The sequence below is a fragment of the Canis lupus genome, chromosome 2 (genome assembly GCF_011100685.1).
Source record: "Canis lupus familiaris isolate Mischka breed German Shepherd chromosome 2, alternate assembly UU_Cfam_GSD_1.0, whole genome shotgun sequence".
Lineage (NCBI taxonomy): Eukaryota > Metazoa > Chordata > Mammalia > Carnivora > Canidae > Canis > Canis lupus.
Window position 1 is genome coordinate 7,623,911 of NC_049223.1, and position 21,478 is coordinate 7,645,388.

Genomic DNA, 21,478 nt, shown 5'->3' on the forward strand with positions numbered 1-21,478 from the left:
TTTATGAAGAAATATCTCATTTGTCGATGCCTCAAAACCAATGAGAGTGATATCTAGATATTGCTTAACAAGGTTTTGGGTAGAAAACAAAGGGGATGGTAGAAAAATCCTTTAACTAATCATTGACTTTTGCTGCCCTGACAGTTCCATTCCTCACTAACCCTAGAGAATCAAAAGTATGTTTTGGGCAAGGTCCCAAAGCAAATACCTTTGAAGGTCAGTCCATTCTACAAAAGGGTGCACATAATCAATGCATGTAACACGCATTGATCTTAATCCTACACTCTGTGTTTCTTTTTTTTTTTTATTTTTTTTAAATTTTTATTTATTTGTGATACTCACAGAGAGAGAGAGAGAATGAGGCAGAGACACAGGCAGAGGGAGAAGCAGGCTCCATGCACCGGGAGCCCGACGTGGGATTCCATCCTGGGTCTCCAGGATTGCGCCCTGGGCCAAAGGCAGGCGCCAAACCGCTGCGCCACCCAGGGATCCCTACACTCTGTGTTTCTTAAATTGTGCTATTGAAAGTAAAATGAAAATAAACAAAATATGGTGACATGCCAAATACTGCAGAGTTGCATCATATACCAATTAATCTATGAGAATCTATCAAGGGAATTTAACCATAAACTTTTGACATGGGGTAAAAATGGGAAGAGGAGGACAAAAAAGTAGATTGGTGACGAGCAGAAGGGGATGGTGAAGAAGGGAAAGGAAAGAATTTAAGTAGCACGGGGCATCACTCCCAATGGCTGCACGAGTGCATGCAGGAAAGGTCAAATGGCACCTAAGAAGTGAGAACTTGGGCAGCCCAGGTGGCTCAGTGGTTTAGCGCCACCTTCAGCCCAGGGCCTGATCCTGGAGACCCAGGATCGAGTCCCACATCAGGCTCCCGGCATGGAGCCTGCTTCTCCCTCTGCCTGTGTTTCTGCCTCTCCCTCTGTGTGTCCCTCATGAATAAATAAATAAAATCTTAAAAAAAAAAAAAAGTGAGAACTTGACCCATCTAAGATAATAATCCTGGCCACTAGGACAACCAGAGATTCACAAATAGCTCATAGAAGAGCTTAGTAACTTTCACTAAGTGTTGCCATTAGAACATGCAAAACACATCACCACTGAAATTAAACTTGGTGGCAGTGTGTTGTCCCGCTTCCTAAATTCCTCAATGCAAAAAATATATGCTTATTTTAAAATTATTAGGCACTTGTTTGCCATGAGATCAACAAATTTAAAATGCTCTTCAATGTGTAAACCATATTTAAAAGGCAACTCCTCCTGAAATTACCATTATACAGACATGTGCAAATTTTGAAATGCCAAAGGGCCAAGAAACAAAATCTTTTAGTGTATAAAACACACTCATGAGTCCCAAATCAAAGCACACTTGTAGATCTTCATTGGTCCTTTGCTTTCTCTTGAATTATTATGGGAGGGGAGGGAGAAAAAAGCTGGTTATAAGGTCTATTTTCTGTCTATCCTGATTAACATGTTATATTTTAGTTGAAACCAACAGTGGTATTTTGAAGAACCAGTAGCATGTCTAGTATATCTAGCATATTATTCATGTTAGACAGAGTGGATTAGGTTTTTGTTTTGGGGTTTTGTTTCTTTTTTTATTTTGTTTGTTTAAAGATTTAATTTATTTATTTGACAGAGAGAGCACAAGCAGAGCAGCAGGCAGAGGGGAGAAGAGAAGCAGGCTCCCCGCTGAGTAAGGAGCCTGATAAGGGGCTGGATCCCAGGACCCTGGGATCATGACTAGAGCTGAAAGCAGATGCTTAACCGACTGAGCCACCCAGGGTACCAGGGCTAAGCACCAAACGCAGGGTACTGGACTAAGCACCGAGTGTGGGGTACCAGGCTAAGCACCAAATGTAGGGTACTGGGCTAAGCACCAAATGCAGGGTACCCAGCTAAGCACCGCGTGCGGGGTATCGGGCTAAGCACCAAATGTAGGGTACTGGGCTAAGCACCAAAAGCAGGGTACCCGGCTAAGCACTGCGTGCCGGGTACCTGGCTAAGGACCAAGTACGGGGTTCCAGGGCTAAGCACCAAACTCAGGGTACCAGACTAAGCACCGCGTGCGAGGTACCGGGCCAAGCACCAAACTCAGGGTACCCGTCTAAGCACCGCATGCGAGGTACCGGGCTAAGCACCAAATGCAGGGTACCCGGCTAAGCACCGCATGCGAGGTACCGGGCTAAGCACCAAATGCAGGGTACCGGCTGAGCACCGCGTGCGGGGCACCAGGTAGCGGCGTCCGCAATCGCTCGTCTCCCGCTGTCTGCCTCAGCGGCCCCCCGCCGCCCTCCACCGACCCACGCCGGGTGGCGTGGATTTTCCCACTCGCGTCTCAAGTCAGTCTGCACAGCCCTCAGCAGAGTCCAGGTCGCGCGGGCCTTGAGAGGAGGCTCCGCCTTGCAGAGCAGGCCGCAAGCTTCAGGGCCTAGAGGAGCTCCATGCGGATTGTGGCTTCTAAGAAATTGGAGTCCCTCTGCTTTTTTGTCCCAGAGCATTTGGCAGCGTAAGATTTTGAAGATGTGGACACAGGAGCTGGCAGTAAACCGGCTCTGAAAGCAGAGACCTTTTGAGTCAACTCTGGCCGGGAGTCAGAGTCCTGCAGAAATTGAACCAGGAAAAGGAAAACAGAAAGATCATCTGGTTTGGCTCGCCCTGCCGCCGGATGCTGGCCAGGGAAGAGAATTTCAGTGCAGAAGAGAAAGGTAATAGATATTTCCAGTTTCCTGTCACGCCCTTCTCCCACGTGCTTATCCACGTTCTGATCAGCTTTCTGAGGCTAATCGTTTCCAGTTTACTAAAAGCCTATACTCATCTTTCCCTTTCTAATTCCTTTTACACTTGCCTGTACTTTACAATTTGCACGTTTTTGGCTTCTCTGGTCTCTGATTATTCAATAGCATGAAAACTAACACCCCCATTCATCTCCAACCTTGAGACAATTACAACAAATGGATATGCTAATTGTTTTCTTATCATGGGTTATCCTAACTCCTTCAACATGAGGATGCTGGGGGGGATTTCTGCTCTGTAATTCAAAATTTCTTTCTTGAATCTCAAAACATGCATTAAGTACCCATTACTGTTCTACTGTTCACAGTTTTCCCTTTTCTTTCTTTAAAAAAAAAAAAAAAAAACTCTATTCAGGTTTTTGTTATTTAATACTAGCAAACTGGAAGAAAAAAAAAAAAAGATATCCACACCTCTATTTTTTTTTTCTTCAGGTAAAACTAAAAGAGACGATGAGATTAGTAATTTGCCTGAAATCATGCAGGTGGTAGGAGCAAGAAGCAGGATTTGAAGCTGTGTCAGACTTCAAAGTCCGGCTCTTTCCACCATTTTGGGATTCTCAGTGTTCAAGCTATTTTGTTCAGTGCTTTGCCTGTTCATCAGTTATATCCTCAAACAGATTTTTTTTAAAAAAAGTGTTCACAGAAAATGCAGAGTGCCTCCTTGGACTGGTGTAATGCTAAGCACTCAGTAGGAATGACATAAAAAGAAGTGATGGCTTCTGTCCTCAGCCAAACCAACCTCCCTAAACCATTTGCTGAAAGCTTCAAATCAAAAAACTCCTCAACCAAATTAACTTCTCAGAATGTATACGACAATCACAAATCATTTGGTGACATCGCCCTAATGCTGGACTGCTGCTTAGACTATCTCAGCGTCACTTGTTGGCCTTTCCATACCCTGTGTGACCTAAGGTGCTGCATCTCCACCCAGGAGACAACTGACGCTAGTGATACAGGAACTGTGTTCTTACCAACAATTGGATCATTCAACAGGGAGAAAGCTTTACCTCGCTCTCTCCATTGAAAACCACTCGCCTGGAACTTTGAAAAGTTCTGTCAGGACATCATTTTTAAATATTTAGTGGTCTATTTGTCCTGTTCTGTTTTGCGTGCCCAGTAATACAGTTCTGTTCAGACACTTAACTACAGAATGCACGAGATGCCATGATTTGTAGATCTTTTCCCAAAACTTCAAGTTTTGAAGTTGAAGAATAAAAAAAGAGAGGCAAGGTCATCTTGCATCTAGGAAAGGAAGGTCTAGGTATTAAATGCAGTTTAAGTTCTCTGTTCACTCCACTACCAGTTTCTAGACTGTACAACCTGAGGCTGCCCACTTCTTTCCGTTGCCCTGGACCCGTCCTCAATTTGTGTTGCCATCCATTCTGGTCTTGACTATTGAAATAAGCCCTTACCTCTTGCCTTACTGCAGTTTATTCTTTACTCAGCACAGAGATATTTTTAGACAATAAATCAAATTTTTTTTGTTTACTCTCCTGTTTAAAAACCCTTCAATTTCTTTCCAATTTGCTTAGAATTAAAAGCCAAAGTCCTTGTTGTTGCCTACAGGACACCACAAGGCCTGGCTCCTGCCCCCATCTCCAACCTCATCTCATACTCCATTACATAAGTATCTGTTGAATGAATGAATACCGCTTTTCTTAAATTTTCAGATATATGCCTACTTCACAAAAATCATAGTGCTAGAATATAGCAAATTGATTGTCATGTATTCATTTGGACAGCAACTAATGAATGGGTAAATGTTACAGGTAAATATGTCTGGCCAATTTTATCTCTGCATGTTCACACAAAGAAAGCTTAAAGCCAGTAGCCCACAGGGAAGGGGTGTGGGTGGCCTCTCAGGGTGTGCCTCATTGCCAGGGCTGCTGAGCAGCCCACAGGCTCCCAGCCCCTGGCCAAGCCTGCTCTTGCATGCCAGCTCAGGAGGTCCCTTCTGGACCTGGGAGTAGACCCTTGTTGCAGTGAAGCCAGAAGGGGTGCAGCGGTGTCTCCTTGTAGATCTGATCCAGAGGTTTGAGAGGAGGGGCTTCAAACTGATGGGAATGAAGATGTTGCAGGCACCAGAGAACATCCTTGCCCAGCACTACCATGACCTGTAGAGGAAGCCCTTCCACCCCTTCATCAGCTACCTGAGCTCTGGGCCCATGGTGGCCATGGTGTGAAAAAGCCCCCCCATGGACTGTATCTCAAGGGCCTCGGTAGGACACATCAACTCAGTGGAGGCTGCCCCGGGACCATCAGGACTTTATGCAAAGTTGTAAGAGTTTGAGAGTAGAAATAAAGCTTAACCTCTTACAAAAAGAAAAAGAAAAAAAAATTTCAATTCCACTCCAATCCTACCCTCATAGGTACTTTTTTTTTTTTTTAAGATTTTATTTATTCATGAGAGACACAGAGAGAGAGGCAGAGAGAGAAGTAAGCTCCTCACGGGGATCCTGATGTGGGACTCAAGCTCAGGACCCCAGGATCATGATCCAAGCCAAAGGCAGATGCTCAACCACTGAGCCACCCAGGTGCTCCCCTCATAGGTATTTTGTGAAAGATCCTTACTTTTCCCTTTTTGATTGACTGACAATAAGACAAAATCTTACATTAATATCTGTGTTAGCCAAACAGTATTCAATCGGGGCATCCTATTTGTACAAAGGTTCATCAGTTGCCTGATATCTATTAGTTAAAATCAATCAAGTAGTAGTAGCTGTTCTGGTGATGACAGATTTAATTGTTAATTGATCATTGTATCAACTAGAGTGTCTTTATTTTTTTTAAGATTTTATTTATTTAATCATGAAAGACACGGAGGGGGTGGGGGGCAGAGGCACAGGCAGAAGCAGGCTCCATGCAGGGAACCTGATGCGGGAATTGATCCTGGGGCTCGAGGACCCCGCCCTGGGCTGAAGGCAGCGCTAAACTGCTGAGCCACCAGTGCTGCCCAATTAGAGGGTCTTTAAAATGCATACAAAAGGTTTGTTTTTTTTTTTTTTAAGACTCTGTTTTTGGAATTTAAGTAAACAACCACTGTTTATCATTTTGCAAAGCTTACTATCCTTTTGTTCTAACCCTTTTGTACTAACCACCTGTACTAACCTAATGAGCTCAATAGCCAGGAATTCGTGAAATTTAAAGACTGAGAAGTCTCACAGGCATGATCTGTAACTAGTTGACAAACAACACTCAATGGATTTCACATGGGTGAAATGGGTGATGGGCAGGTTTATTAATATGTTGATTCTATTCTGGGGATCCTCTTTAGAAGTCACCACTTCATCCTCAACTTGTCAAACTTGCTTCCAATGGGTGAATTATCATGATACAAAAACAGACTGCAGATAAATCCCTTAATTTTACTTGGGCAAATCCATGAATAAAGTAACCCAGATTGTTACTTAAACTTATATTTAGGAAGCTAAGAGATTTTTTTTTTTTAATATTTAGATTTTATTTATTTATTCATGAAAGACACACACAGAGAGAGAGGCAGAGACATAAGCAGGCTGTGGGGAGACTGATGCAGGACTTGATCCCAGGACCCCAGGATCATGCCCTGAGCCGAAGGCAGACGCTCAGCCACTGAGCCACCCAGGTGTCCCAAAAGGTAAGATTTTTCAAATACAAAAAATAAAATTAGCTGAAAAACATGGACTATTTTTCTAGATTACGATTTTCTTACATATCACTTAACAAGTATTTATTTACACTGGCTCAGGCAGGTAAAAGTCCTATTGGGACAGTAGACTTTTCAAATCATGCTTAAGGGCTCAAACTGAGTACTTACTTAAGCAGACCAGGCATACATTTTCATGACCCAGTAAGTGGTACAGTCCACAATGTTTGTCCTTCATCCCATTTGGTTTACTAGAGTAGCCCAAATCTCGAGATAGCCCATTCAGCTTGAAAATCCACTTTCACATATGTTACAAATCAACTAGGTTATCTCTCAAAAACAAATTTAAAAAAACATGTGGAGTCATATTTCCCAGAAATATTTCATCTAGACTAAAACTAAATCCAAATGCTTAAATATTTTAGCATAATTGGAAAGAATCATTTAGTTCCTTACTTTTAAAACATGATCTTTTATATTTAGATCTGAATGACTCAAGTGTGCAGAATCAGCAAACACATGCAGAACACCAAGATAAATTTACATTAACAGATTTTATTATATTAACTGAAAGTCGTAAGAGCTTCACATGCTCTAATAAGCCCAGGGAATGCACAAGAGCTAACAATGCCAAGAACAAATTAAAAAGAAAGTTCAGATGTCAGGCTTAGTTCAAAGACATCTTTGGAAGTGGTTTATTTTCAAGTTGAAGATTTTCTAACTGACTTGAAAATAAATCTTACCATTATTTAAAGAGAATTTGTAAAAAACAATCATTAGCATAAGGAAAGGCCTTGGATAAAAAAAAATAATAATAATAAAGGTTAGGGACACCTGAGTGGCTCAGTGGTTGAGCGTCTGCCTTTGGCTCAGAATGTGATGATCCTGGGCCCTGGAATTGAGTCCCGATGGAGCTCCCTACAGGAGCCTTCTTCTCCCTTTGCCTACATCTCTGCCTCTCTCTCTCTGTGTCTCTCATGCATAAATAAATAAAATATTTTAAGAAAAAGGTTAAAGCCTAATGCTAACTCTTTTTTTAAAAACCAAATAAAGAAATAAAAAGATGGGGGCGGGGTGTGGTGCCTGGGTGGCTCAATCGGTTAAGGGTCTGCCTTCGGCTCAGGTCATGATCCCGGAGTTCTGGAATGAGTCCAGCATTGGGCTCCCTGCTCCAGAAGGAGTCTGCTTTTCCCTCTGCCCCTCCCCCTGCTCCTGTTTGTGCACGCTCTCTCTCTCTCTCTGAAATAAATAAATAAAATCTTTAAAAACAAAACAAGATGTTTAAAAAAAAAGAAATAAAAAGATGGAATATATTCTATAGGCCATAAGGACCTTGGGCACAAATTAAGCATTCTTAAAAATTGAGGCATAGACTGCTCAAATATGATACTCTGCTATAGGAGTAGATTGCTCCAACATATTTCCTTTACCTCACAGAGTCATAGCACAGCTTGGTCACAAAGGAGAAAACTGTCAGCAAACTTGCATAATACTGCAATTTCTCTTCCTCCAAAATACATTCTGCATTATGTTTAAATGTTTAAAAAAAAAAAAAAACTTAATCAGGTATACAGAGTGAATTAAGAGAAACTTTTCATCCTAAAATCAATTTAGTAAATTTGAAAAAAAAAAAGGAGGAATAAACTATGGGTACCTAAGGAGCTGCATGCTGGCTCACTCTTTTTCCTCAAACCAACATATTTAACATAATTCTGGGGCAGCCTGGGTGCCTCAGTGGTTTAGCACCTGCCTTTGGCCCAGGGCGTGATCCTGGAGACCCGGGATCGAGTCCAACATCAGGCTCCCGGCATGGAGCCTGCTTCTCCCTCTGCCTGTGTCTCTGCCTCTCTCTCTCTCTCTCTGTGTGCCTCTCATGAATAAATAAATAAAATCTTAAAAAAAACATAATTCTGTATTTTGAATTAGCATTAGTGTATTTTTAAAACCAAGGGTATGGTTTAAAATGTCTTTAACACAAATTGCTACAAAGACTTTTTTACTAAGAATTATTTCAGAGCCAAAGAAAATAACCCCCACTGTGAAAAAGGGGTTTTAGTCACTGTTGCTATTCATTATTTTTTTCACTTAATACTCACCAACCACTTAAGTTTTTCTCATGTTTTATAAAAAAATGTATAAAGTATATTTCATTTGACAAAAATCCCTATATGTCCCAAGTACATTTCCCCCCATTCCAAGATTCTAGATAACCTAGAAGCATCCAGCAACTTGGCCAGAAAACTTCTGTACCATCCAGTCCTTACTTATTACTAATCCAGAGAAACATTGTGAGATCTGGCTCACTCTTGAATGTTAAGGTCCATCTTGCATTAATTAGAATGGATTTCACTGCAAGCATCACAACAAAAGAAATGTATCCCTGAGATTTGGATCATTCCACCACAATGAAATGTTTGAACTTTATAAATCATCTTCATGCTTTATTTTTATTCTAATCTCAACCTGGAAAATTCATATTCCTTAAAAATGATTATCTACTGATGGCCAGTGGTATGCTCATTAACAACAGCTCTGTAGAAAAGAAGGAGGGGCACCTAGTGGTTGAGCATCGGCTCGGGTCATGATCCTGGGGTCCTGGGATTAAGTTCTGTATCAGGCTCCCAGCAAGGAGCCTACTTCTCCCTCTGCCTATGTTTCTGCCTCTCTCTGTGTGTGTCTCTTGTGAATATGTAAAAAGAAAAGAAAAAAAGAAAAAAGAAAAGAAGAAGAGAAAGAAAAGAAAAAAAGAAAAGAAAAAAGAAAAGAAAAGAAAAAAGAAAAAAAAAGAAAAAAAGAAAAGAAAAGAAAGAAAAGAAAAGAAAAAAGAAAAGAAAAAGAAAGAAAAGAAAAGAAAAGAAAAGAAAAGAAAAGAAAAGAAAAGAAAAGAAAAGAAAAAAAAGAAAAGAAGGAGGAGGAGAGGAGGAGACAACGGCTCTAATTTGTAGCCTGGCCAAATACCATAGTGTAAATACTCCCACCATGGCCGATTTCCACCTGCCAGTGTGACATTGACAAATGCAGAGTTGCAAATAGATGAATGGTATTACCATTATACAGATACAATTGACATGGATAAACTCCAGAGCATATATACTAGTGAAACGAACTAAATTATTTAAGAAGTGATGACTTGAGCATTTATCACTTTTGTTTTTAACACAATTTATTAAAGTTTATTTAATGTGATTCTTTAATAATGGCCTTTTAACAACCATTTCACTAAATTCCTGAAAACTGTTGGAGCAGCCAGGAAGGGCAGACACCAGCACACCTCTGGTATTTTGATAACCTCTTTCCTTGGGTCTGGTTTTATGTTCTTTTTTCTAATCTCTTAGGTAGAAAAAATCACTTTTGGTCTTTTTATTATCTTTTTGTTGTTGTTGTTGTTTATCAAGATCACTAAGGAATTTAACCAAGAAAACAGTTTTGGGTGTACACGGAGATTTTTAAACATTAGTTTTCCCTGTTCACTTACTTTGTAAATAGTCTGTTGTTTGTATCATTGACCAAATGCTACTTAGGAACATTTGTGGGTTTTGTTTTTATTTTTGTTTTTGGTTTTGTTTTATCCATCAGGTTAGAATGTTTTCTTTAAACTTATTAATGTCTAGTTTTACTGCAGTGTGTTTTGAGAATGTGGCCTCTATAGTTTCCAAGGCATACACCTCAGCCATATGTTCTAGACCATTGCAATAAAGCAAATACAATAAAATGAGTCAAAAGAATGGCTTTCCAGTGCATGTAAAAGTTATATTTACATCATACTGTAGTCTATTAAGTGTATTATAGTATTATGTCTAAAAAAACAATGCACGTACCTTAATTTAAAAATGCTTTATTACTAAAAAAAAAAAAATGCCAACCATTATCTGAGCTTTGAGCAAGTCATACTCTTTTTTGTTGGTGGAGGGTCTTGCCTTAATGTTGATGGCTGATCAGGGTGGTGGTTGCTGAAGGCGGGGGTGGCTGTGGCATTTTCTGAAAATAAGACGACAATGAAGTTTGCTGCATCAACAGACTCTACCTTTCACAAATGATTTCTCTGTAGCATGCAGTGCTGTTTGATCCCCTTTGACTCACAGTAGAACTTTCAAAATTGGAGTCAGTCCTTTCAAATCCTGCTGCTTCTTTATCAACTAAGTGTGTGTAATATTCTAAATCTTTTGTTGTCATGTCAACAATCTTTACAGCATCTTCACCAGGAGTAGATCATATCTCAAGAAATCACTTTCTGTGCTCATCCGTAAGAAGCAACTCTTCATCCACTCAAGTTTGATCATGAGATTGCAGCCACTCACATCTTCAGGTTTCACTTCTAATTTTAGTTCTCTTGCTGTTCCACCTGTCTATAGTTACTTTCTCCACTCGAGTCTTACACCTCTTAAAGTCATCCACGAGGGTGGGAAGCAACTTCTTCCAAACTCTTAATGTTGGTATTTTGACCTCTTCCCATGAATCATGAATGTCCTTACTGGTATGTAACACGATGAATCCTTTCCAGAAGGTTTTCAATTTATTTTGCCCAGATCCATCAGAGAAATCAGTATCTATGTCAGGCATATATATCCTTATGAAATGTATTTCTCATATAATACGACTTAAAGGTCAAAATGACTCCTTGATCCATGGGCTGCAAAATGAATGTTTTGTTAGTAGGCATGAAAACGTTAATCTCACCATATATCTCCATCAGAGTTTCTGGATGATCAGTTACATTGCCAATGAACAGTATAATTTCCAAAGGAATCTTTTTTTTTTCTTGAGCAGCAGCTCTCAACACTGAGCTTAAAATATTCAGTAAACCATGTTGTAAACAGATGTGCTGTCATCCAGGCTTTGTAGTTCCATTTATAGACCACAGGCAAAGTAGATTTAGCATAATTATTAAAGGACTTAGGATTTTCAGAATGGTAAGTGAGCAGTGGTTTCCACTCAAAGCCAGCTACATTAGCCCCTGATAAGAGAGTCAGCCTGTCCTTCAAAGCTTTGAAGCCAGTCACTGACTTTTCCTCTTGAGCTATGAATGTCCTAGGTGGCATCTTCTTCCAATAGAAGGCTGTTTCATCTATATTAAAATCTGTTATTTAGCATAGCCACTTTCATTAATTATCTTAGCTAGATCTTCTGGATAATTCACTGCAGCTTCTACATCAGAATTTGCTGCTTCACCTTGCATTTTTGTGTTATGGAGATGCCTTCTTTCCTTAAACCTCATGAACCAGCCTCTGCTAGCATCAGACTTCTCTTCTGCAACGTCCCCACCTCTCTCAGCCTTCATAGAACTGAAGAGAGTTAGGACCTTGCTTTGGATCAGGCTTTGGCTGAGGGGAGTGTGGTGGCTGTTTGATCTGTCCAGACCACTCACACTTTCTTCGTATCACCAATAAGGCTGTTTCCCTTTCTTATCATTCATATGTTCACTAAAGTAGCATTTTTATTTTATTTTATTTTATTTTATTTTATTTTATTTTACTTTATTTTATTTATTTTATTTTATTTTTTAAAAGATTTTGTTTATTTATTCATGAGAGACACAGAGAGAGAGAGAGAGGCAGAGACACAGGCAAAGGGAGAAGCAGGCTCCATGCAGGGAACCCGATGCAGGACCCAATCCCGGATCTCCAGGATCATGCCCTGGACTGAAGGCAGCGCTAAACCACTGAGCTACCTGGGCTGCCCTAAAGTAGCATTTTTAATTTCTTCCAAGAGCTTTTTCTTTGTATTCACAACTTGGCTAGTTGACTGGCTCAAGAGGCCTAGCTTTTGGCCTGTCTCAGTTTTTGACATGCCTTCCTCACCAAGCTTAATAATGTCTAGCTTTTGATTTAAAATGAGAGACGTGAGACCCCTCCTTTTCACCTGAACACTTAGAAGCCATTGTAGGGTTATTCCCTGGCCTAATTTCAATATTGTTTGTCTCAGGGAGTAGAAAGGCCCAAGTGGAGGGGGAGATATGGGGGGATGGCCAGACGGTGAAACAGAACACCCACAGTATTTATCAGTTAAGTTGAACGTCTTAAATGAGTGTCGTTTACAGCACCCCAAAACAATTACAATGGTAACATCAAATATCACTAATCACAGATCACCATAACCAATATAATAATAATGAAAAGATTTGAAATAGTGCAAGCATTACCAAAACATGACAAAGAGACGTGAAGTGAGCAAATGCTGTCAGAAAAATGGCCCCAACAGACTTGCTCAATGCAGGGCTGCCACAAACCTTCAAGTTGTAAAAAACACAATATTTATAAGGCACAATAAGGGAAGTGCAGTAAAGCAAGATATGCTAATACTTTTAAAGTCCATTAAGATTTTATTATTATGAAATACTTTTGTTAGTAATACTAATTAATGGAATATAACCCAGAGACATATTCTCTTTAATCCCCTCGAGAAGTTGTAATAGTGTCCTAGCTCAGAGTACATATACAATAAACCTGAGGCAAAGTCTGTATGCATGCTTTGTTGGTGGCTACCATCCCAGGGCAGCAAGAGTGTGGACCGAGTAATAGGGAAGGAAGGAAAGTTATCAAGACAGTTATGCAGTCACACAGGATACCCCCAGGTAGAGGATGTGGAAACAGTGCACCTCAAAATAGTCCAATGGGGAGAAAGAAGACAAAGTGACTGGATCTTTCTATCTTCTAATCATCCAAGTTCACCCCAGTAGGCATTAAAATTCTGTGGTAGGGGCTCCTAGGTAGTTCAGTGGTTGAGCATCTGCCTTTGGCTCAAGTCATGATCCCAGGGTCCTGGGATTGAGTCCTGCATCAGGCTCTCTGTAGGGAGCCTGCTTCTCCTTCTGCCGATGTCTGTCTTTGCCTCTCTCTTTGTGTCTCTCATAGATAAATAAATAAAATCTAAAAATAACTAAAAATGAAAATTAAAAAATAAAACTCTATGGTAGAGTTTGCAAAAATGGCCACACTAATTCCTACCATTCCTGTATACATACCCCTTTGTAATGTGACTTTGTAGCAACTGCTACCAAGAAGACAGGTCTATTTCTCCACCCCCTGAATCTAGTCTTGGCCATATGACTTTCTTTGGCCAACGGGGACGTTAGCAAATATGATACCGAACAGAGACTTGAAAAGCGCCTGTGCCTTGGGGCATGCCCTCTCTTGCTGCTAGGAACCTCGGCCAGCGTGTACATGACCCCAGGCTAATCCTGCTGCCACAGACGGAAGCCACGTACAATTGTCCCATCTAACACTGAGCCAACTGCCAGACATGTGGGTGAGGCCCCGCAGACCAACCAGCTGCCTATAGTTCCATTCTATACTATCCAGCCAGAGGAGCTAGTGTAGCCCAGAACGGCACAGCCACCCTCAGAATTGTGAGAAAAAAAGGATTTGTTGTTTAAAGACATCACACTTTGGGGTGCATAGCAAAGCCAACTGATGGACTCTTCCACAGTAGAGATTGGGTTATCTGGCCCTTTGGGCAGCTGCTGGGGAAACAAGATCCTATGATCCATGTTCCAGTGTTTCCTTGGAGTCCAGAGTGGCAGGAGGAGCTGTGACTTCTGGGGCCCCAATCTAACATCACTGAAACCATGACAGTCCCCCCATAATAAGTGTGACAGGTGCCATGCTGAAGCAGCACCACAGGGCAGCAGAGGCAGCCAATGGTACAAGGAGATGAGATGATGACTGGCATTTCTGTCAAGCAAGGACCAATGTCAAAATTTGGAGGTAAGGCCAAGCAACATGGGGAAGTGCATAAGCTGTACAGAGAGATCCTTTTATCTTGTGTGAGTTAAGACTCTTCATTTTAAGTAAATGAAAACCAACTTGAATTAGCATAAGAGAAAAAGGTTTATTTATTAGGAGGATGTGGGAAGGCAGCGAGCCTTAGAAAGAGGTCAATGCTGGAAATGAAAATCTGGGGATTCTCACTCTATCACCCAGATGTCTCAGCATATTTACTTCACTCTTTTCTCTTTCTGCAAACCAGCTACCTTTCCTGCTTCCCCAGGACTCTGTGGGAGAGATTACATCCAGGGCCTCCTAAATTCAGATGTTACCATCCCAGGCCCACAACTATGACAAATTTCCAAAAGAAAGAAACCGATTAGCGCAGCTTCAGTCAGACGTATAACGCAGAGCATAGTAATGTAAGGCTTCCCAAGAATTGATCCCTGCAAGTGCGGGGACAGGACAATTTCCAGAGAACGGGGGTGAGAACTTAGAAAATTGAAAGATGTCTGCCACATTTGCCCAATTTTTTTAAAGATTTTATTTATTCATGAGAGACACAGAGAGAGGCAGAGACATAGGCAGAGGGACAAATAGGCTCCTTGAGGGGAGCCCAATGTGGGACTTGATCCCATGACCCTAGGATCATGACCTGAGCTGAAGGCAGACGCTCAACCACTGAGCCACCCAGGTGTCCCCACATTTGCCCAATTTAAAAGATGAGGAAACCAACCAAAATTCAGGTAGAATAAGAAACTCTCCCTAAGGCCACAGACTACCAGGGGTAATGTCATGACCTTAACTGAGATCTCATTTCAAACCTCAAACGTTTCCAAATCTAACAGAATGATCCCACGAGACTCTACCAAAAAGTATCTAAGATAAGTGTATTTTCTATAATTAGCATGTTTAATTCTATAACAAGGAAAAAACCAAACTTCTATATTAAGCCAAGATACATCAAGAAAAATCACTTCTTTGTTTTAAAGCTGACCATCTTTAACGCATCAAATTTAACCTCTTCTTTTAGACTGTCATTATCTTCTGTAGTGTAGCCCCACTGCCCCCACAACCCCCCATTTCTCCAGGGCTCCACAGGAACTCCTCAAGATGACATAGGACTGCTTTTCTACTGCTCTGAATGCACCACAGTCATTGCAACATCTGTGTGTTTAGGGGTGTGTGGTCCCAGAGACTCTCTCTGCTCTCTCCCTTACCAGTTGAACTCTTTCTCCCTTCAAAGTCCGCTCTGAGTCCAGCCTCCTCTGTGAACCTCTTTCGACAACTCAAACCTTGCTGCCCTTCCACTTTTCTGAACCCCCAGAGTCAGCTTATTCAATAAAAAAAATTTCTATTTGTGTTCTTAAAATTTCTTTATTTTTTATTTTAGAGAGAGGGAGAGAGTGCAAACAGGGCCAGGGGCAGACGGAGAGTGAGAATCCCAACCAAACTCCCTGCTGAGCATGGAGCGTGATGAAGGGTTCTATCCCAGGACCAGAGATCATGACCTGTGCTGAAATCAAGAGTCAGATGTTTAACCAACAGAGCCATCCAGGTGCCCCTAAAATTTCTTTTCCTATCTTATGCCCCCACTAGTCTATTAGTTCCTTAGGTGGAAGATGTCATCTTGGTTTGCATCTCCGAGGGGTCACTGGAAGCTTCTGGCTCGAGTACAAGATTTGCATGAGAGGGTATGAATTTTCCAACCACCACTCTGAGGTGCCTCATGACTAACCAGTGACTCCTACTGTGGGCACTTAATTACTCCAGCGTGGAATCTACAGCCTGCTTGACATGTTGGTTTCTTTTCTTTGCTATTTCTCCTAGAAATTTCAGTAACTCTATGCCCTGAGCATATGTTTTGATCTGTGTAGATGAGATCTGACTCCAGCTTCATTTAAGTATAGACTGCACATAACTTTATTCATTGCTTCCCCTCCCTTTATACACAGATCTCTCATTTATGCCATTTCCAGTATTACATGCTAGTATAAGAACTCAGGTCTTTATCGTCATGATACAGCATTAAGAACAATGCTGAACAAATCTGGAATGCAGAGCTTGTAAGAATCTGTAATATGTTGAATTTGCTCTTGGAATCATTATTTTGATTAAGTTCTATATATTTACACTTTTGAAAGTCAAATAGTTCAACACAGTTTAAAATGAAAAAAAAAAAAAAGTCCCCTGACACAACCTCCCTCCTCCCCAGAGATAGTTGATTTCTGTCCTTTAATCTGTATTCTGGCATATGTCTCTGTATTTAAAAATAATGTGCTTACATTATTATGTGCATTATTAATATAAATGTAATTTATGCTCATATAAATATATAATGTGGTTATATTTAGTACAAATATTTTTAAACTTCTTGGTTTTTACTTTTAGGTAGTATATTTTGATTTTCTATTATGGAAGGTAAGATTTTAACTCTCCCCCCCCCACACACACATATATACTCTTCCCTGTACCTTCCCAATCATAGATTTCATTTTTATCCAAGGTGTACATTTTATGATTATGCAATTATGTTTCACAGCTAAGCATAAACATTTTATATTTGGGTTATTATTTCCTTTTCTGGTACAACTCTTTTGTTCTCCTTAAAAGTAATCATTGTCTTCTTGTATTTGCTTTGTTTTCTATGTTCTTATCACAGACCTATCCTCAAACTATTCAACAGCAGTGTGAGTCCCCCAAGACATTCACACAGTCCTCAAGGCAGCCTTCCCTCCCAAAGCCCCAAGCCCTCTGGCTCTAGCTTCTCTACAAACCTACTGTCCAGACGTCAACTTGGAGGTTCCTTCAACCGCCATTATGGGGCTTCCTTCTATCTCATCTGAGACGGATGCCTGTCTCCTAGATCCCATGTCTTAATTTTCCTTGGTTTACACCCTCATGTAGGTAGGACTCATGTCAGGAGGTTTCTGAATCTTTTTTTTTTTTTTATGATACTCATACACAGAGAGAGAGAGGCAGAGACACAGGCAGAGGGAGAAGCAGGCTCCATGCATCGGGAGCCCGACGTGGGATTCGATCCCGGGTCTCCAGGATCGCGCCCTGGGCCAAAGGCAGGCGCCAAACTGCTGCGCCACCCAGGGATCCCTGTCAGGAGGTTTCTGAGAAAGGCCAAGGGGGTGGTACATTTTTCAAGACTTCAGTGTCTGAAAATATGTAAAATATGTTTATTCTACCCTCATTCTTCATAGTTTGGCTGCTATAGTAAATATTGTCTATTTTCAGTGCTACTAAAGATCTTTTGGTCACCTTTCCCTTGGTAAATTTCTCACATCTTGAGTCTCACTTTTCCAAGGTAAAACCTAGAATGTGCTCTTTGGCTGCTGGGGTTGGAGAAGGAGCTATTAACCTACACTCTAACAATAACACATACCTGTGTAATGTCAGTTCAGAAGTAAGCAAAAAAAAAAAAGTAAGCAACACGAGAGACGAGAGAGTGGCTGTTTACTTTTTTTTTTCTCTTTTCTTTTTCCTTTTTTTTTTTCTTTTTTGGCAAATTGTGAAAACAGAGACATGAGGCATGTACTCTGTAGGGGAGGAATGACTTAATAGCAGAGCTTACTCATCATTGCTGCCAGCTGTGGTATCTGGACCAGGTGTGATGGTGGTGATATTTTTCTCAGTCGCAGCCCCCACAGTAGTCATTAGGTGTGGATCCTGGCAGCATGGCATGTAAGCCTGCATTCTCTCCCATTTACAAACAATGTAAAGCCAATAAATGTATCTGTTTAAACTAACAATATAGATTCTGCTGTTCTTACACGATTAAGAATATTGATATGGTTGGGTATAGAATTGTAGCTTGGAAATAATTTTCCCTCAGAATTTACAAGCATTGTTCCATGGTCTCCTGGTTACAATGTTTCTTTTTTTAAGATTTTATTTATTTATTCATGAGAGACAGACAGACAGAGAGAGAGAGAGAGAAAGAGAGAGAGGCAGAGGGAGAAGCAGGCTCCATGCAGGGAGCCTGACATGGGACTCGATCTCGGGTCTCCAGGATCAGGCCCTGGACTGAAAGGTGGTGCTAAACTGCTGAGCCACTTGGGCTGCCCCTACAATGTTTCTATTGAGAAGTCTGATACCATTCTTGTTCTGAAGGTTCTGGATATGACTTATTTTTCATCTCTGAAGGCATTAAGGCTATTTTTAAAATCCCTAATACTTTGTGAAATATCTATTCAAAATGACACGGTGGGGGTTGTACTCATTCGGTGGCCACACACAGTTGTACATATTGTGCACTGCACCACTCTGGGGAGACTATTCCCATCTTAATCCATAGACACCACCTATATGGCTGTCCGTGATGAACTGTGGACATCCTGTGGACCTTACAGTCAAGCAACTGCTATTCTTGAATTCTAAGAGTTCACTTGTGTAATCTTTCTTTTCCACCATTGTCTTCATTCTATCTCTGGAATACCTATTAGTCAAATATTGGACTTCACAGATTAGTCTCTTCATTTTCTTATTTGGTCTCTATTTTTCATTCCATGTCTCCTTATTCCACTCTGAGAGATTTCCTCCACTTTATCTTCCAAACTTCTACTGAATATTTAACTTCAGCTATGCTATTTTTAATTTACAAGAGTTCTTTTTAAAAATAGCAGCTCTCTGTTCTCCAGATCCAAGATCTTGTCTTATTTCTCAGAAGATATCAATTAGCAATTTATTCACTTTTTTTCTCCTTTTAGATTTGCTTTTATTCACTGCATCCTGTTTCCTTTCTCTGTCCTTCTTGCTATTTCTTTTTCGAGTATTGGCATCTTGTTTTTATTTTAGAGACGATATTAAATGCCTGGTGGTCAGTGGCACTGACATTTCCAGGAGAAAGTTTGCTTAGAATGTGTGTGCAGGGTGGCTTCCAGTGGTGGCTTCCCTCTAAATGACCTGGCACGCCCATTTTCCTGAGGATCCCAACGGAGAGTCTCTGAAGGTCTCTTCTCTGGTCTAGCCTATTCTCCCAGAAAGAAATCTGCCTCAGGTTGGGTGTGGCAGGTGAGGTGGCAGGTGGGGAGAGGCGTATGCCTTGACAGCCACGACTCTCAGATCTGAGGGCAGGCCAGGACCACACTGTGTCTCCACATCCTCTGGTTTTAGCCCCACCTGGGCTGTCACCAGCAGAGGTAATGAGTACCTCCAGCCTTTGCTCTCTGGGATTCTGCAGAGCAGGGCTGCTTCTGGACTTTCCCCCCTGAGTCTGGTAAGGCTTTTGGCTCTCCAATCTGCTAAATTATTTACCGCCCCTCTTTCCAATGTCTACATTTTGTTTTATCACCATCATCATCTCCTTTCCCAGGTTCTTTGTCCTTGTGGGTTTATGATTTTCCCCCCATCATTTTTCAGGAAGTATTTTGAGAGGAAAAGGTGGAAAATATGTTGAAAATGCCATTTAAAAAAATCTGATATTCCCTCTATACTTTGAAAAACTTACGTAAGGCCAAATGGTTGCCAGGGACCCACCTCTCCTCTTCCTCACTTATAGGTAACAACGTATTACCTACTGCATGGCATCATCCTGAGGAGTAAATGAGAAAAGCAGGTCAAGCACTGAATTTAACTATTATAGTTGTGGAAACAACAGGGACCAAGCAATGCCCAGCAAACAGCATGCACAAAGCCCAGAAGAAAGGAAAAGTTCTTCCCTGAGGTCCTGGGACCAGCAGCATCAGCATCACCTGGAAATATGTTGGAAATTCAAATGCTCAGTCCTCACCTCCAGACAGACAAAAACAGAAACTCTGGAGGTGTTTCTGAAACCACTGCAGTCTGGGACCCACTGATATGAAGACAAGGAAATGGGCTTCCTTTCACTGGAGGTGCTATCTGGGGACCACTTGCAGTCACTGGATATGCCTCATGCCAGGAAGAATGAGGCTGGCATTTAAATAAAAGCAGAGGTTTGTGAGATGAAAGCCAGAGAAGAGACAAACATGAACATGGAAGACCTCATTCCAAGCCCCAAGGACCTGGTCTTGCAGCCATGTCTTCAGCTCTGTGAGCTATGCCAGGATCCTGCTCAGCAACATAGGTCAATAGGGCCCCCTCCCTTTGTTTGTTTTTCTGGAGCCAGTTTGAATCAAGTTTCTGGCATCTGCAATCCAAAGAATCTGGACTCATATCAGAATGAGGGAAGCCTGGGTGGCTCAGTGGTTGAGGGTCTGCCCTCCACTCAGGGCATGATCCCGGGGTCCTGGGCTTGAGTCCTGCATCGGACTCCCTGCAGGGAGCCTGTTTCTCCCTCTGCTTGTGTCTCTGCTGCTCTCTGTGTGTCTCTCATAAATAAATCAATAAAACCTTAAAAAAAAAAAGAAGAAGAAGAAGAAGGAGAAGAAGAAGAAGAAGAAGAAGAAGAAGAAGAAGAAGAAGAAGAAGAAGAAGAAGAAGAAGAAGAAGAAGAAGAAGAAGAAACCTGACCATCCCAGAATGAACCTGACCATCTACAGTGTCATGAGTTGTGGGAAAGGGCAGCTCTCAAAGCCAGGCTAGCAAGTAGAGCCTGCCAATGGGCTCTTGCCCCAACAGGTTTTACAACACTCTGAATTTCATGTTTCCTCTGCTTACATATTGTGGACAAATATGGACATATTTACACACGCAAGAATCAAATTGAATCAATTTACCTCATCTTGGTATTTCAAGATTTGGTGAGCACATCCATATTCATCCTGTTTATAACATTCATGATTTTATGAATTTTCATCACACTCCTTATTCTTCCTCTCATCTCACTTCATCTTCCTAAACTTCACAGAGCACTTGCTCAGTCATGGAGTGAGACTCCTAAGATCTGCCTGTAGTTCAAGGGTCCCCAAACCTTGGGAGCTGAGCATCAAAACCACCCTGGGAATTTGTTTTTTTTGTTTGTTTGTTTTTTAAGATTTTACACTTTTATTCATGAGAGACACAGAGAGGAGGCATAGACACAAGCAGAGGGAGAAGCAGGCTTCCTGTAGTCCCGATGTGGGACTCGATCTCAGGACCCCAGAATCACACACTGAGCCAAAGGCAGATGTTCAACCACTGGCCCACTCAGGTGCCCTACCTGGAAGATCTCTAAATCTATAATCCCCATGCCCCACTCCAGCCCTACTACATCTCTCTGAGCTCTATTCTGCATGCACACACACACACACACACACACACAAATACAATAAAGGTATATATATACACATACATATGCATATATATATTTATTACAATATTTCTATGTGTGTATTTTTATATGTAGGTATATGTATTGTAATATAGATAGATAGATAGATAGATAGATAGATAGATAGATAGATAGATACACATCCATCTCCTGGTGA

General features: G+C 41.2%; 1 protein-coding gene across 1 annotated transcript in view; it reads right to left on the reverse strand.

The window, feature by feature from the left end:
• OTUD1 (OTU deubiquitinase 1) overlaps positions 1 to 21,478 on the reverse strand; it is a 90,292-nt gene that overhangs the window by 57,315 nt on the left and 11,499 nt on the right. Inside the window, exon 2 of the mRNA XM_038529800.1 lies at positions 19,600 to 19,683. The gene's annotated coding sequence lies outside the window, so the exon portion shown is untranslated. The remainder of the gene's footprint in view (positions 1 to 19,599; positions 19,684 to 21,478) is intronic.